The 16,294-nt window shown below is 38.3% G+C and overlaps 1 protein-coding gene across 13 annotated transcripts in view; it reads right to left on the reverse strand.

Moving 5' to 3' along the window:
- PIK3CB (phosphatidylinositol-4,5-bisphosphate 3-kinase catalytic subunit beta) overlaps positions 1–16,294 on the reverse strand; it is a 101,078-nt gene that overhangs the window by 60,808 nt on the left and 23,976 nt on the right. For 8 of the 13 annotated variants that reach the window (XM_055723367.1, XM_027808975.2, XM_027808970.2 and 5 more), the window contains one exon: positions 13,720–13,776. The exons of the other annotated variants lie outside the window; for them this stretch is intronic. The gene's annotated coding sequence lies outside the window, so the exon portion shown is untranslated. The remainder of the gene's footprint in view (positions 1–13,719; positions 13,777–16,294) is intronic. 13 annotated transcript variants of the gene reach the window in all.

Consider the following 16,294-nt stretch of genomic DNA (forward strand, 5'->3'; position numbering starts at 1 on the left):
GAAAAGCAGAACTGTCACCTGGATGGTACCAGCAGGGCCTCCTTCATGGGTCTCTCTTGACAGTGAGCTCAGCCAAAAGCATCACACAGAACCACCTTGGGCCCCTGCCCCTGGGTCCACAGCCATACCACTTACTGCAGAAAGTGCCACCAGGGACCTAACAGAAATTCTATTCCATTTCAACTTGCAACTTCTGCATAAGAAGTTGTATTGTGCAGAATAATCATTTTCGTGACTCCTTTCAGTACACCTTTATTACTTAGATACCGTTTTCATGCAAATCATAACTGTTGGGGGGGGGGGGGGGGGGGGGGGAACAAGTCCTACAAAGTAATTCAGGAATCATAAAATCGTTTGCTGGCAATCAAAATGGCTGTGGCAATACAGTAAAACTTTCTACACCCTCTATACTTCTTTCTGGCCCCAAAAACAGTTATGAATGTATGACCAAAAATACTGTACCACAAGGGAAGAAAGGGGGAAAACGTACAACAAACTTTGCCTGAAATTCCTGTGTGGCATCTAATGTAAAACAGGAACAGTTATAAGCCAGGGAAGTAGGCCACTTGCAAAGAAAAGGGGGGGGGGCGGGAACAAAAAAGAAAAATAAACAATATAAAGGTGCCACATAGAAATTACTGGGCTAATTGTGGCCCTGTGGTCTTCTGCTCTATAACAAGTCCCAGATGCATCAGCCAGGCTCCTCTGTGAATTCTGCCAAAGCAGACAAAGAAACCGTTCGTTAGAGAGGATGCTCTGGGTTTGCTTTAGGATAAGGAACTCTGAGTGGGTTGAATGACATGATAGAGCAGTTTCTTGAGTATCTTCCTCTCTGCAAATAAATCTACTCTGGAAGAATGCATTGAGGAAGACATCAGGAACAGCACTGAGAACACTAGCAGATGTTTTGGACAGCGACACATAGAGAAACGTATAGCTAGGGTATTTCACAGCTTTTGGTTCACCTCTTCAGCTACCTCAAAGTTGTCTCATGCATTTCATGCTCTCAATAGCACTGAAGAATGGACAAGCAAATGTCAAGCTGAATTAGCTGCTGTAGCATCCACTCAGCAATGAAGAAACTCACCATTTCACCAAGTCCGAGACAAGACGAGGATTAACCGTCAGTAAATACACTAAATATCTTCAAATGAAAAAAATACTGAGAAATATAAAGCAACGTTCTTTTCCCTCCTTCTACAGTCTTAAGTTTCAACAATAATAGGCACAAAATTCTCCAAGAATTTTCACTGTCAGTAACTAAGCCTGTGAGAAACAGTGAGAAAGAAACAGAAAACAGTGAGAAAAAGAACTTGCCGCCATGCACATTTGACTAAATCACAGCAACTTCTGACTTCCACATACTGTACATCTTGGCGTAAATGTTGAAAATGCAAGTTAAACCCTGAATCTGAAAAAATTATTTCCTATATATTGCAGTGTTGCATGCAAACTGATCCAAACAGTAGAACTATACATAAGCACCACCCTAATTATGCAGTGTCCATAATCTCATCAACAACAGAGACCAGTTTTAACCTTTTAAAGGTGGCATATATTTCTGCAGTAATATCAAGCGACAAAATATTTTATTGCTAATGCACAGTGTACGCACAGCAGTGTTCTTCCTTACGTTCTACTTTCACAGGTGTTGGTGGTTGGTCAAAAACCAGTAATACCCTTTTTAAAAAAAAGCCTCAACCTTTTCTGAAATGTGTCACTTTAAAATGCAGAACACAATTGCTCTACAAAACCTACGTATCTCGTATAAAATCTTTTCAACCAAAACAAATCAGGCATATAGCTACAAGCTCTCATCACGTACAAATACCCACAGAAAATTAAAAAAAAAAAAAAAAAAAAAAAAAAAAAAAACCACACCACCAAAGAAAACCCCAGCAGAGACAGAAACTGCTGAAAACCAAGCTCTAAGCCAAATGAGTTGCAAAGAGAGATCGACGTCAGAACTACAAGTCAAATTACAGCCTTTCTTTTTTCTCAAGATGGACAAAACAAAGACCACAGAGCATTTTCATGAATAACTAAAGAATAACACTGACCCACATCTTTTAAGTTAAACAGGTAACAGTTAGAAACATGTAAATTCAGTCACGTCTTCATTAAGAACTCTATATCATAATTACATTTATCCAGTCAGTGATTCAGAGTAGGAGCTCTTTACTCCACTGCAATGAGTTGCCCTCTAACGAAGCCGTGCCCACTCTTCCCAGAGAGCCAGCCCCACCAAGCTATGGCTCACCTCTGTGAAATCCCCTGCAGTGTCCAACAGGCTTGTTTAAAAGAAATTTATACTCCACACAAGCACATACTAATATGCTTTACAATAAATCAATTTTACAATAAATTTTTTTACTTTGTTACACACGCTGCTGAATTCCTTTCACTTTAGAACTGTAAGACAATACTAAAAAGACATTGCAGGTTTTCATCAACTCTTTATTTTGACACTGATTTCTAACAGCGTGTCAGTTACTGACATGGAAATTTAAGGGGAGGGTGTGGGGAAAGCAAATCGCTCTTTCACAGTGATGTATCTTGATGGTGCTCAGGGTTAAGTAACCCACTAATCCTCCTACCCACTGTAGTTTAGATCTCGGTATCGTTGAAACTGTGAGGCAAATGACAATCTTACAGTTCTTACTGGCACTGGAAAATAAAGGACTTGCAACTAAAGGAGCAAAGCACAGATGCTTCCAGATGACAAGGCATCATCACCTCCACAAGTCAGGATCAAACAACAAAAACCTAAACAAAAATAATTCATGTTTATTTTCCCCAAATGATTCAGCCATGTTTCTTCCACTCTGCCACCTTCAAAAGAAATGCCTCTGGGCAAAGCAGAACGGAAAGACATCACTGTTCATGAAGCTTAACAACAAAAAAAGACTCTAGTAGATGGCAAATTTTTCCTCTCACTCTGTTGGTCAAACAAACATTCCCCGATTTGAGAGTAGTGTGCTGAAATCAAGATTAGCAAAGTCTCTGTAAGTGGGGAAACCCTGCAAATGTGCTCAGCATTAGAGAGCTGGCTGCCATGCTGATAACTTACAGTGACAACTGCAAAATACCACACATCCTAGAAGAGATTCCAGGCTGGAGAATGTACTAGATCCGAGGCTGCTCTATAGTTCAAAAAGCACAAAGTTCTAGGCTGCATGTGACTATTTTCTAAAAACAGCAGTGTTTTTATTATTTCGGATGACTCACAAACAAGTGCTTAGATTTGCTTTACATTGATTCATAAACATGGAGTCAAATGAGTAGCACTTTCCAACTCATTTCCCGTTGGGTGCATAAGCAATTACCCAACTGGTTCAGAAACTCCAAAGCTGGTGACAAAGAAATCAACAGCTAAGGTTGATTTGTAGATAGATAGTTGTCCACCTTGTCTCAGAGCCCACAGATCACTTGCACCTCCAGGCAGTGCTGCAGTTTTTCTACACTTGGTTCACAGAAGTAAAGAATTAGAAGCCATGGTCACAGAGCAGTGCTCCTCTCCCAAGAAATCCATACCTAGACGTGCACGCACATGCACACACACACACAGCGTGAAGCTCAAAGGCTGGAGGCTGAGCTAACAACCGCTGCACAGTAGTTCAGGCAGGTGCAAACAAACCCACCACCCCGCACAAGACCTTGTGATATCTACAGAGATGTTTGCAACAGTTAATGAACGGCCACTCAGCTGGTCAGCAAGCACTGTGCTCCCTCAGCAGTCACACTACTGCAATTCACCTTTCTGAATACTGAAATGGATTGCAAGCAATAATAAAGAATTTGATTCTGCATGGGTTTTCACTACATCTAACACAGTATTTCAAAACAGAAGCCTCAGGGAGGGGGGCATTGATTACCAGCAGCACAGCATTTGCTGTACCTGGGAAATGTCAGTTAGGCACTGGCTCTTTTGGTCCTGTATCACACCACAATTATGCGCCATACTTTGTTTTTAAAGCCTACTTTCAAAGCTAAGTTAACTATTCAGCATAACACAGAACACCAGGAATTGCTAAGGAATAAAATTACCTCCATGCCATTATTTTTTGATAAAGAAATCTTATATTGATTTAATGAGCTCAGGGCCATTTTCAGACATGCTGAAGTTTATGAAGAAGTCCTTCTCCACGATCTCCCTCTGGCTCAAACTCTGAAAGCCTTAAGGTGCATAGCTCTCACTGACCAGGCATTTCCTCAGAACTCAGGATACATGAATATGGCCCTTATTGCTGATGCATTTACTACTCACTAGTGTGTCAGATGCAAAAACACTGCAAAAAACCCCTACTGGTTCCACCCAAAAGTTACTAAATGAATAAATATTTCCTTGTATTTAAAGTACAGAAATAAAACAGTGAGTCTTCATCTCGGCTCTGCAAAGATCTCATCACAATTAATTAGTTACTCAAAACATTACTAATAGGATTACTCGTGATTTCTGTTTCTTGTGATCCCTTCTGTGTAGTCTATTTTCTTCGCTACTTTCACATGCTGATGTTTCACTTCCCATTTACATTCTGTTAGATGCCGAATATGGTGAAACTACACCAATTTACTTCTAGTTAGTTCTCAAATTCTGCTTTTTGTTGTGTGCACATTTAATTTTATATAAATGAGAACTATTAGTGGAGTTTAAGAAACAATTTTTCAGTAATTAATTGTTACGAACCATTTTGCAAAGCTGCTTCCCACTCCGCTCCAGGTACCAGTATAAAGGCTTTGTTCTTTACAAAAAAAATGAACTCCAAAGCATGGATTGCAAAAGAATATGAACAAACACAACAGCATCCAGCTAAGTGTACTTCAAAGACATGCTGCTGTGGTCCCACTTACCCACTTGGTTTGATTCCAAGTATCACCACATGATAAGCATCAACAGTATTTCATCATTAACATCATGTATACAGTAAATACCATCTGAAACTAAAAGTAATCACTATTCCTTGTGCTGGAGAAGGAAAAATTCAGGCATTTAACAAAAGCAGTTTACCTTCAGCTATATCCAACACTCAAAAGCAAATCTATTAAGCTCTTCTAGGTAATGAAACACTGCATCTTAATTTGCTCTTGCTCCTCTTTTCCCTCTTTCTCAGGTAGTGAGACTTCTATGGCCTCATGCTCCAGTGCTGAAAACTCAGGGTATTAGCAAAGAAGTTGCATGTTCTGTGCCAGAACGTACAAATTCAGGTTCTCAGTGTGTGTATGGAAACCCTTCAAGAACCTCAACTGTGTTACAAAACAGAAAGGGAGAGTATCACTAGGGGAACGTGGAAGCAAGATGAGCAGTTAGAAGAAAGCAAGGGCAGCCGCGCTCCTGCTCCTACTAGCTGCTCAACAGCAAGCCTGATACGCATTTAAACGGTGGGGGGGGAAACAAGGAAACTGAACAGAAAACTAATAGCAAGCCTGAATGAAAGTTTGGGCTTTTGGTTCAATTCTTACACTTCCTCTGAAACATTGAAATGACAGAAGCTTTATGATATCCCTATTCCTTCTAGTCCTTATGTATGAATTTAAGATTGGCGGTGCAATGGCCATCAGTGCACAGTTTACAATATAGAATGTACCTGGGAGTAATTTGGGAGCAAATTTTCTAATATAAAATTAAACAATGATATTCCCAGGTTGTAATATAACCTCTCACATTAATATCTATAGTTATAGCAACACTATTTCATCCCTTTAATTAACTACTTTTTCTTCAATATAATAAAAGCTGCAATCTGATACATATTGGTAGACCGCCTTCTTAAACGCGTCTTTACATAAAAGTTCCACAACCTTCTCAATCATCTGGTACATCCATTATTTAACAAGAAAAAGTGTGTGGTGATCAAAGATTTGTCTTCTTAGAGCTGATAATCCCTAGCATCACCAACAAATTTTATTTAAAAAAAAATCCCCTCCATATTAAGCTTAATTGTGTTTTTTCATTAAAGTCACTACGTATCAAGAACAGGAAGAATAACTCAACAAGTATGCAGCTACCCAGCTCTGCTCGTGGAAGTTTAGCTGGGGTTTGGGTGGGTATTTTGAGGTTTGGGTGTTGTTTGGTTGTTGGGTGTTTTTCAGGAAAAAAAATATGTAAAAATATCAAGTGTAATTTCAGCATGACCATTCATAATACTGCATAATTTAAGAACCCTAAATCTGCACTACTCCCAGGCTAGGAGCAGGGGAGTATTTGATTTAAAAAGCAAAACAAACCAACCAACCACAAAAGACAACCTTCCTCTCATCAAATCAACAGTTCAAATCTGGATTTGGATCCAAAGACCAGGTTTGAATAGCATTCATGTGTTTTACATTGCCTTTAGACATATCACCTAAAATTATAACACTTGATGTAAGAAACAAACCAACCAACCAACCCCGGTTTTCATCAGCTGCAATGCTCAACATGGTAATTTAGACTATATGACCTTTTTCAGCTTCCTTCATTAACGAAAAGGTTTCAGTACATTGAAGAACTCTCTTTTCTACAGGCTTATTTCTGGCAGAAGTAAAAGCTTTTTGTGGCATCAGGGAACAACGCAATGAGAAATTCACCTCTATATGCTGAGAGGGAACAGAGCTAAGTACTACTAGAGTTGAAACTTCGCTCTAAGTGCCCTTTTGGGTGCATTGCCATGTGTATTCCCCTCAGCCAATTTTGCACAAAGAGTAGCAACAGCTATGACCCCGTGTGATAGCAGCACTGGCAGAGCACAGAAATACTTGGGGAATACGCTTCCTCCATAAAGAGAGCAATCTGCTTGGCAGATCTCTAACATAGATGAACGCCTTTTTACCCATAGTATTGTAGATGCCATGGTGAACAGAACTGCTCTAACCAGCTTCATTCTGTATTCAACATGTTCACATTGCAAAGCGATTCCTGACACGGAGATGAACCATGAACAGCAAGACGGACAATAAAATACAGCCGTCAGCCTTCTGTGTAACACCTCTTAAACCACAAAAGAGGAACCTGACAAAGGCTGGACTGAAAATCATACATTTTCTGATATTTTCCCAGGCAAGGTGTGGAAGGACTGAGGAGATGAGGAGCAGATGCATTCTGGAGAATGCTTTTATCCCCCTGCTACCACTGAATTACAAGATCAATATTTACATCAGTTTCTGGCAGCATGCACCTAAAAACAGCTCTTCTGATAAATGAGAATAAGCTCCTCCTCCTTCCACAGTGAACCACTACAGACCTTGACAACCACTTCACATCAGAACAACTTTCTTTTGCATGTTGCTTCACCTCCAAATAACAGCAGTGATAGTATACAAGGTATATAAACCTGGGCACATAGAAGAGCACTGGAGCAGCATCATCTGTAGTTAAGAAAACTATTCTTAAAATCATGCCATAAAATCAGAAAGGTGGCTCTTGCAAATGAAAGCAAAGGCTTTTTTTCAGTATTTCTCACCATCACCTCTGACAACAAAAGTGTGATTGGCCAAGGGGTGCAATCTTGAGTAAAGACTCAAAAAATACTTGCCTTAACTCCTTTCAAATTCTCTCCCATGATAAGCCAGAAAGAAAACAAAGGCCCTCTATAATCCTATTTTACTTCTCACAAGTAAATTACAGGAAAAAATAATACATCACAGAATTACAGAAAATTAAACAACACTGAGACAGTTTCATTTGCCAGCACATCCCAAAAAAAATCTTTCTTCACGTTAACTGTTAATCCCCAAACTGTAGAAGCTTGAGCTGAAAGTTTCAGGAAAGCTGCTCTTTCTGAAGACTTCTTACAGGAGGGGTCTGACCAATCTCACTGCCTGTTTTTCAAGCAAATCACCATTACACAGGCAGAAACACTTTATTACCCCACGAAGAAGTGTTAAAAACCAGTGTAAAAGTAGCATGCTACTTTCCTGGCCAACAAGCCCCAACTAAATTAACAATGAAGAAGGAACTTTTGGCATCAAGAGGGTGGAAAATTTTCATAATAACTGGTATATATTAGGTCTGGCTCTTTCGATCCATATTAGTATAGCACACATAGCCTGCACCTCTCGTTCTCATCAGCCAATAACCCCACAAGATCAGTCTTAAGCGGTGATACACCAGTATTTTAAAAACCATCAAGCAGTGATGGGAGGACCAAAGGAGCCACCAAATGCTGAAGGCCTCTTTAAATTCTGTACTTGCATGCAATAAAAGTTGACAAGTTACCAAACTACAAATCTGAAAATACAGCGACATGATTTCTGAAATTCACATTAAAAAAAGTAACTTGAGGACACTAAAATGATTAGCTGCAGTGATAGACTAAGGCAAGAATTGTTCTGCCTTCTCATAAAATTTACCTAGAAGTTAACTGCAATGGGAATATTAACTCAGAGAAAACAGCTATAAATAGAAGGGGGTTAATCATTCAAAGTTCTTTTCCCATGACAACAATACACTAAAGATTCTAACTTGCTAATCTTTTAATGTGATGCTTTGAAAATACTTTAGCAGCTGTACTACAGTCTGCTGCTACCTACTTTTTATGAGTAATTTCTCTTATTTCTTTTTTTAAAACACAGTAACGGAGATTTTCTTTCAACAGAAGCATTTTCACAGATACTAGGCAACACAAGGCTGTACATCAGCTGGGACGATTGTATGTGGCCATTTAAATGGATCTTTTTAAATGAGGCCACTTAAAAATACATTTGCTTTTTCTCCATCCTAATATAAAGCACATAAAACCTATCTGCTATTCATTTCAACAACCATAGCTGCTACAAAGTATTTTTCAATTAAGCATTTGCATTTATCCTGAATTAGCATAGAATCATAGATTTGTTTAGGTTGGAAAAGACCTTTAAAGGTAATTGAGTCCAACTGTTAACCCAGCACTGCCAAGTCCACCACTAAACCACGTCCCTAAGCATGGCATCTACACATCTTTTAAATACCTCCAGGGATGACAGATGACATTATAGACATTCAATGACATAAACACAAAAGTTTATCCAGCAAAGACACCGATGAACAAAAAAGTAACCACCCCATCCCCAACACATAGATATATCATGATAATCAAACTTGGCTAAACTCAAACAGCAGTCGTGTGACACACTTGGAAACAGGATCTAATTATTAGAAATCCCCAGCCAGTGCTCTACCCACAGTACTTCTCACCCAAATAAATTAAGTTGAAGCTTTCAAGTTTAAGAAAATGGAGTAAAGGAAAAATAGAAGTTCTTTATTTAAAAAGCAGAAACAGATAAGGCCTTTTGTCATTCTGTGGTGAACAGCAAATCAAACAAAGTTTGTTGTAAACCAGCACATTTGCAGTGTCAGAAATTATAAAAGCATACAATATGCACATTCAGTTTCAAAAGATACGGAGCTCCTGCAAATCTTGATGAAAGCACTAGAAATTCAGACCAGAAATTAGGAGGAAAAGGCTTGACTGTGGCCTTAACATCACTTCTAACTTTAAAATTTCATCTTCACATTCTTGCAAATCTTGTTTTTACTGAAGAACTCAATTCCTATTTAATAACTTCTCCTTTTTATTGCAATACTTTATCGCTATTCTTAATCACTGTAGCTCTTCATACACCAGATTTATTTATAGCACTTAAAGGAAGCAGAATTTACTATAGTTATCAAAACAGACTGCCATATAAAAATAAACAATCTTTATGTACTTGTGCTATCAGAGCTCTAAGAACTTAGGCAGAGTCACATTTAGTAGTAGAAAATGGTACCCTAACACTTAAAACAACAATTCACTAAAGACAAATGCTTTTATTATTACTCAGATAAAAAAATAAAGTTAAATCATCAAGCTTTGTAAAACTTGACATAGCTAGAGATCACCTAATTCAAGGGTAAACAATTATTTTTTTATTAAAAATATGACTTCCTTATATTATTTCCACTACTAGTAGACATAAAACAGTACTTCTGAAGCACTGGGGAAGTAAAATTGCTCCCAGGATAACAGCTTACCATATTCCATACAGTTTAATACACATCTTAATAGTGGTATCTCTTTTATCTTTTAATAACACTTGAAATTTTGCAATAGTTTATACATAGTTTGTAATAGTTTATGTCATAATAGATTTATTATTTAAAGAAAAGTTTAGTTATGTAGATGGATGCAGATTATCAGTATACTAGGAAGTATTTTTTAAAATATAAAAGGACTTTATCAAAAGCATTGTCTCTCTTACGTGGATATTAGAAAGAAGCTGAACAATACCTGCCTGCTGAGAATCAGTTCCTTCTTATTTTTATTATTAACAGCAGCAAGGAAATTCTCTTCTTTTGCTACCATGAGTTTCGGGCCAAAAATTAATGTATCATTTGCTGCTGACAACCTGCCAGACTAATGATGCTTTTCTTCACTCAAGAGGGTTCAGAAACTGCTACTCACTTTCCAGTCAGCATTTATTACAGATTCTGGAATACAGTCCTCCCATGAAAAGAAAAACAAGACAGCTCCTCTCCACACCCACATACACATGACTCTTCACATTTAAATTACTACTAGAAGTAAATAATTCAAAATACTTCAACAGACACAGACAAGCATTCTTCACCTCCTGATATTATGGCTTAATCCTAATGTCATGGTGCACACGAAACTTCCATGCAAACCTGACATAAGAAAACTGAAAGAATAAAATCATAGAATTGTTTAGGTTGGAAAAGACAAAGGGCCCAACCATTAACCCAGCACTGCCAAGTCCACCACTAAACCATGTCCCTAAGTGCCACGTCTACATGTCATTCAAATTCCTCCAGGGATGGTGACTCAACCACTTCCCCGGGCAGCTCATTCCAATGCTTGACAACCCTTTCGGTGAAGAAATTTTTCCTAGTATCCAATCTCAATCTCCCCTGGCACAACTTGAGGCTGTTTTGTCTTGTCCTATCGCTTGTTACTTGGGAGAGAGACCAACATGCACCTCACTACAACCTCCCGTCAGGTACTTGCAAAGCTACATTTCCAACTTTATTTCCTACTAGGTTTGAACTCATTATTGCATTTCTTGTTCTTGCCGATTTCCATACATTAGTAACAGGACTTACATCCTACTGTGTCTCATTGATATCCAGCCATTTCATGTGCCTATATGGATACGACATACACATATACACACATATATCTGTGGTTTACTGCTGTCTATATACCACCTACTAACTGTTCTTTGCCTAGAGGATCCCCAGTTATTACTCAGACAATCCTCCTTAAATATCTTCACAGATGTGTTGAGTTACATCCTTAGGAGGGCATATAGGTAACTAGACAGTAAATTCCGAGGTCCTCCTCTGTATCAGCTGAAACAAAAGCACCAAAGGCTGGAAATACAAACACTCCAAACCCACACGATTTTCAGAGCACCACACACAATGGAGAATCCCAAAGACTTTGGCTACCTTAGCAACACCCATTTAAGTCCAAAAGGGACCAAAAAAAAAAATAATAAATAAATAAAAAGAAACCATACAACATGCCAGCAGAAAACATACATTACTGCCAGCCATCTTTAAACACTGAAACATAGAGGATCCAAAAGCAGGTCACCCAGTATCACAATTCCCACCACACCAGCCCCTGCACCTCCCCAGTATACCTCTAGCCTCAGACTGCTGAGCCCTTACCATAGCAGTCCACTGGTTTCCCAGTCTGGACATCATCTGTGACTACTGCTTCCCTTCCCTCCTACAGCTGTCACCAGAGTCCTTGCTTCTGCAGATTCCATTTTACAGAATATTACACTTTGTAAAGCATAAATTATTTCCAATACACCCCCTCACCACAGAACTCCACAGAGCACTGTAAGGAACCTTAACCTATGCCTCCGGGAACAGCACTCTAAAAAGACAGGACACTCAGAGTGAAGACTCACACTTGGTTAACACACAGGTCTTAGTTTCATTGTGGGTTGGGAGGGAAATAATGGGGGATCTGGGGAGAAGGAATAAGCCAAGAGCAGTAAATTTATTGATTGACTGCAAGAAGATGGAGGAGGGGAAAAAAGTAAAAGCGCAGGAATACTGAAAGGTAGGCAAAGTGGAAAAAAGTACAGGAGTAAGGACCAAAGGGCTTTTCAAAACCAGAGGAATTTGAGGCATGAAGCCTATCAGGAAGGTGACACAATTTTTAAATAACATTTTATGTGTTTCTTTCTACCGCATCAACTTTGTACTCAGCTTTGAGTTTCTACTGACAACATTTACCTTTGTTTACCTGGTTCTCTTCTGTGCGTACGTACCTGTGTGCATATACACAGACCACAGGTTAACTTACAGCCTTCTGGAGGGCACAGCACTACACCACTGACACAAACCATCATACTGTAGCACCCGAAAGCAGTCTTTCTGGGGGTTATTTGTAGTGACACAGATTTAATCAGTTTTCAAAACCAGATATGCTGTAGATTATTCTGTTATTAACATTCTACGCTGATAAACGTCAAATTGTTAACTGACCCTAGCACATTTTGAAACATCACCTTTCAATCTCAGAAAATAAAATGATGCAACAACATCAAAATCCATCTCTCAAGCACCTTATTTACAAAAGATAAAAAAGGCATTGCTCAATACATAACTACCACAGGAACCTCAAGAACACTACAAATGTTACCAGTTACTCTATTTTTTAGAGATTTTTTACAAGATTCTCAAAACCATCTACCTACTCTGTTTTTAAAACTGCTTCTAGTACTCTGTAGCTGCATACAAGCACAAGTCTTCCACATTAAATCTGTCACAAAACCACTTGACAGCAGGGCTGTGAGCCTGTTGCCATCTCAGGTCAAGTCTTACAGAACACCATCTATTGCACATTCCACACAAAAGTTTTTAGGAACAACTGACTATTCTTATGCTTATTTTTTAAATATTTCATTGCCTTCTTAAAGATACCTTCTGTGCATTCAGACAACAAAGGACTCTCAGAAACACTGAATATCAGCAAACACTTCATAACAATACCACATCATAAAACCAAAGGCACACTATTATTTTTCATAAAAGTGACAACACAAAGCTGACAAACACTCCCATGACTTCCACAAAAACATTTATCTACCTCTATTAACCAAACAAGCTACTGCACACATGCTGCCAGTTGATGTGAACTCAAAACTTACATCATCTAACTCATCTCTGAATCCCCTCAGGTTTTTTTAATCCAGTGGATTAAAATAAAATAAACTGGGGGCAAGCGGAGGACAGGAATGACCCAAAGGGAGAGCAAACAGTGCAAGCTCCTAATGGACAAAAATGTTCATTGGTTCAAAATTAACACATGAACAAAAGCCTCTGCTCTGGATAAAAGAAATCTGGGAACAAAAGCCTCAGAAGAACATTGTGAAAGGAAGTTTAAACTCTCCAGTCCAAACCTTAAGTAATCCCCAAAAGTGAACTTCAAAAGACAGTACCACGCAGACACTGATTACTTGGGTCTTGTAAAAACAAATTAGAAATCACAGGATGGTCGCCTCCTCCCCTCTTACATGTAAACTCATGCAAAGAAAGATACCATCACATACTGGCACAAAAATTAAACCCACAACGCAATTTTTTTTTCCATTACAGGGCATATCTTTCCCATTCAATCATCATCGTTTCCAGAAGAAGAAAAAAAAAGTGTATTTATACAGCTTTTTTTAATGTGCAATATTCACAATACTTCATGATCTCTTAGAAGTACTTTATTTTTAGAGACAGATCTATCCCACCTGGTCAACTCAGTCCACCGCTGCCCCAAGGAACTGTACCTCACTTCTTCAAATTTTCTGTTTTAAAAAAGAAGGAAAAAATAAAGTGAAGTAGTAAAAAATCTGGGGATCGTTCATTTACTTAACATGGGAAGTAAAACAGTTCAGTATTACAGCAACAGAGAGAGTTAAGTTACACAAACATAAAACTATAGACACTGATATATACGATGGAGCTCCTGTAAGATATTTTGATGCAGAATTCACAGAGCTATTCTAAAAATCAGAATAACTACTGCAAATAGCAGCAAAATATTCAGGAAACAAAAGAGCACTCCTTAAATTGAGCTTCATAATGGAATGCAACAGCACCTATCAAAAACATGCAAGTTTGACAATTTTGAAAGAAACAAAAGCAAGCTGTGAGTAGCAAATTTGTATTAATTATATTTTGCATCAAGAGAAAAATTATAGTACTCATAATTCTTTTGTTCTTTTTAAAGTAAATACAAAAAAGTATTTCTATATATCTAGATTTAGTTCCAAAGATACAAAATTACTCCTGAGTTCAATTAATTCACAATTTTAAGTCAAGAGTGTCTAAGGTCAGAAACTGAATAATCAGAGTTCTCAGAGCTGCCCTCTCCCTGGTTGGTTTGTTTGGGTTTTTCCCCTCCCTTCTCTTTTTAATACAAGTGAAAAAGATTTGGGGCATTTCCCGCCCCCATGGCCAACAGCCAAAGCTCTGAAGTGGAAGTAGCAAAGATGGTACCTGAGGACAGTCTGGGTTCTCTATTTGCGCACAACCAAATCTACAAAAGGCTGTATTTTGTAGCACACTAGCAATTAAACTTTGGCTACCTAAAACTGCCAAAACCAAAACAAATAAACAATGTGCATGCCCCAGCCCCCCCAAAAAAATCATCAGTGGCAGACAGTATAATTGCTCCAATCCTACTTTTCCAAGGAAGCTTTTTTTGACACATCAGTGTCACTATTTGTTTCTTTAATCTTCTGAAGCCAGTATGTAAATTCAATTATTTTGGTAGCTACATATCCACAAGCATTTGCACATGAAGGCCTCACTCTGCAGCTCTAATACATGTAAATGAAACCCCATTCCTGAAGTTACTTCCACCAAAGGCTGAGATACAAAAATTTACCCATGTAAATTTGACAGATTGTAATACAGATTGGTCAATGTTGCACATAACTAACCGGTACTTCAGGTATTATACAAATACAATACATGTAACCTTAACCTTGCAGAATCTCAGATTTGTGATTTTTGACAGAACCATCTTACCTGCTGTTAACTCTGGACCCTAAGTATACACCTCAACAACCTGAAGCAAAACCGGCTGCTGACAAGTTACTACTGTGATTTCTAAGAATTAATTTTTAAAAACCCCTTACATTTCTAATGCATGATAATTTCTACCACCAGATAGCATTCAGTTACCAAAACAAAACACACTGAAAGTTTCACATGCTGAGTGATTGTGAGGAGTAACAGCACTGCCACAAAACAAAGTGTTTAATGAACTCAGATGCTGAAACTGAACTTTTTTTAGCCCTCCATGATTCAAAGTCCTCATTTTCTGAGGCAAATAACCGAGATGTAGTACGCAACACTGTGTCAATGCTCCAAGGGTATCAGTCTGAGTACAAACACGCATTTACTAAAAAAAAAAAACTAAACAAGCAAGCTCTTCTATGTAATTTTTTTAAATAGTACTTATTTCAGATTTTTTGCTCCTGGACTGCTTTCACAGAGACCGCCAGTTGTGAAGAAGGGTTAACTTCATAACTTAATGGTCTGCTGCTACCAAGTGTGGCAATTCAGAAAGCCCACCTCAAACCGAAGCAACCCTATGGACTTTGCATAAAATACAATGCGCCACATTCCACTGCCCAACAACCCAAGTATTTATTTTCAGATAAGTTAACTGGTGGCACCTTTTCAAGAACCAAGGGCAAAGCTTCCATATGTATCTCTAGATCTATGAAAAAACACTGAAGCTACTTGAGCTCTGTGGCTCTTGTCACTGAAACACAATACCAACTTTCCAGCTGAACAGCCAAAACACGAGCATGCATTTCCACCCGAGTTCTAAATTACAACGGTTAGTATTTTTCCTGTAGCCTTCTTGTACATATAACATTACGACGGCTTGCATTTTTACTGGATTTTGGTTTTAAATTTCACATTTGCAAAACAGAACATATTGCAGTCAGTTGCGAACTTTTAAAAAAGCGTGCACATTTCACAAGCCTATTGACTCTACCTTCAACTTCCAAGAAAGTGAAAGGAGTTGTAGAGTAGAAGAGGCAGGATACATTCTCTCTTTACTGTATCACAAGAATCAAAGAATTTTATTTTTTTTTTAAGAAGGCTTTCCTACACTAGAATTTGGAGTTCTGCCAAGTCTACAGACAATTGGAGAACTGGTGAATTTATGACAACAGATATTCCAAGGAAGTGAAACCTGATTTAACGGAAGTGAATTTTATTCAAAAAAAACATGTATTTAAATGGCATCAACAAAAATGTTTTAAGACCACATATGAAGGAAGCTCCTTTTAAAAAACTTTT

Source organism: Falco cherrug, chromosome 11, assembly GCF_023634085.1.
Source record: "Falco cherrug isolate bFalChe1 chromosome 11, bFalChe1.pri, whole genome shotgun sequence".
Lineage (NCBI taxonomy): Eukaryota > Metazoa > Chordata > Aves > Falconiformes > Falconidae > Falco > Falco cherrug.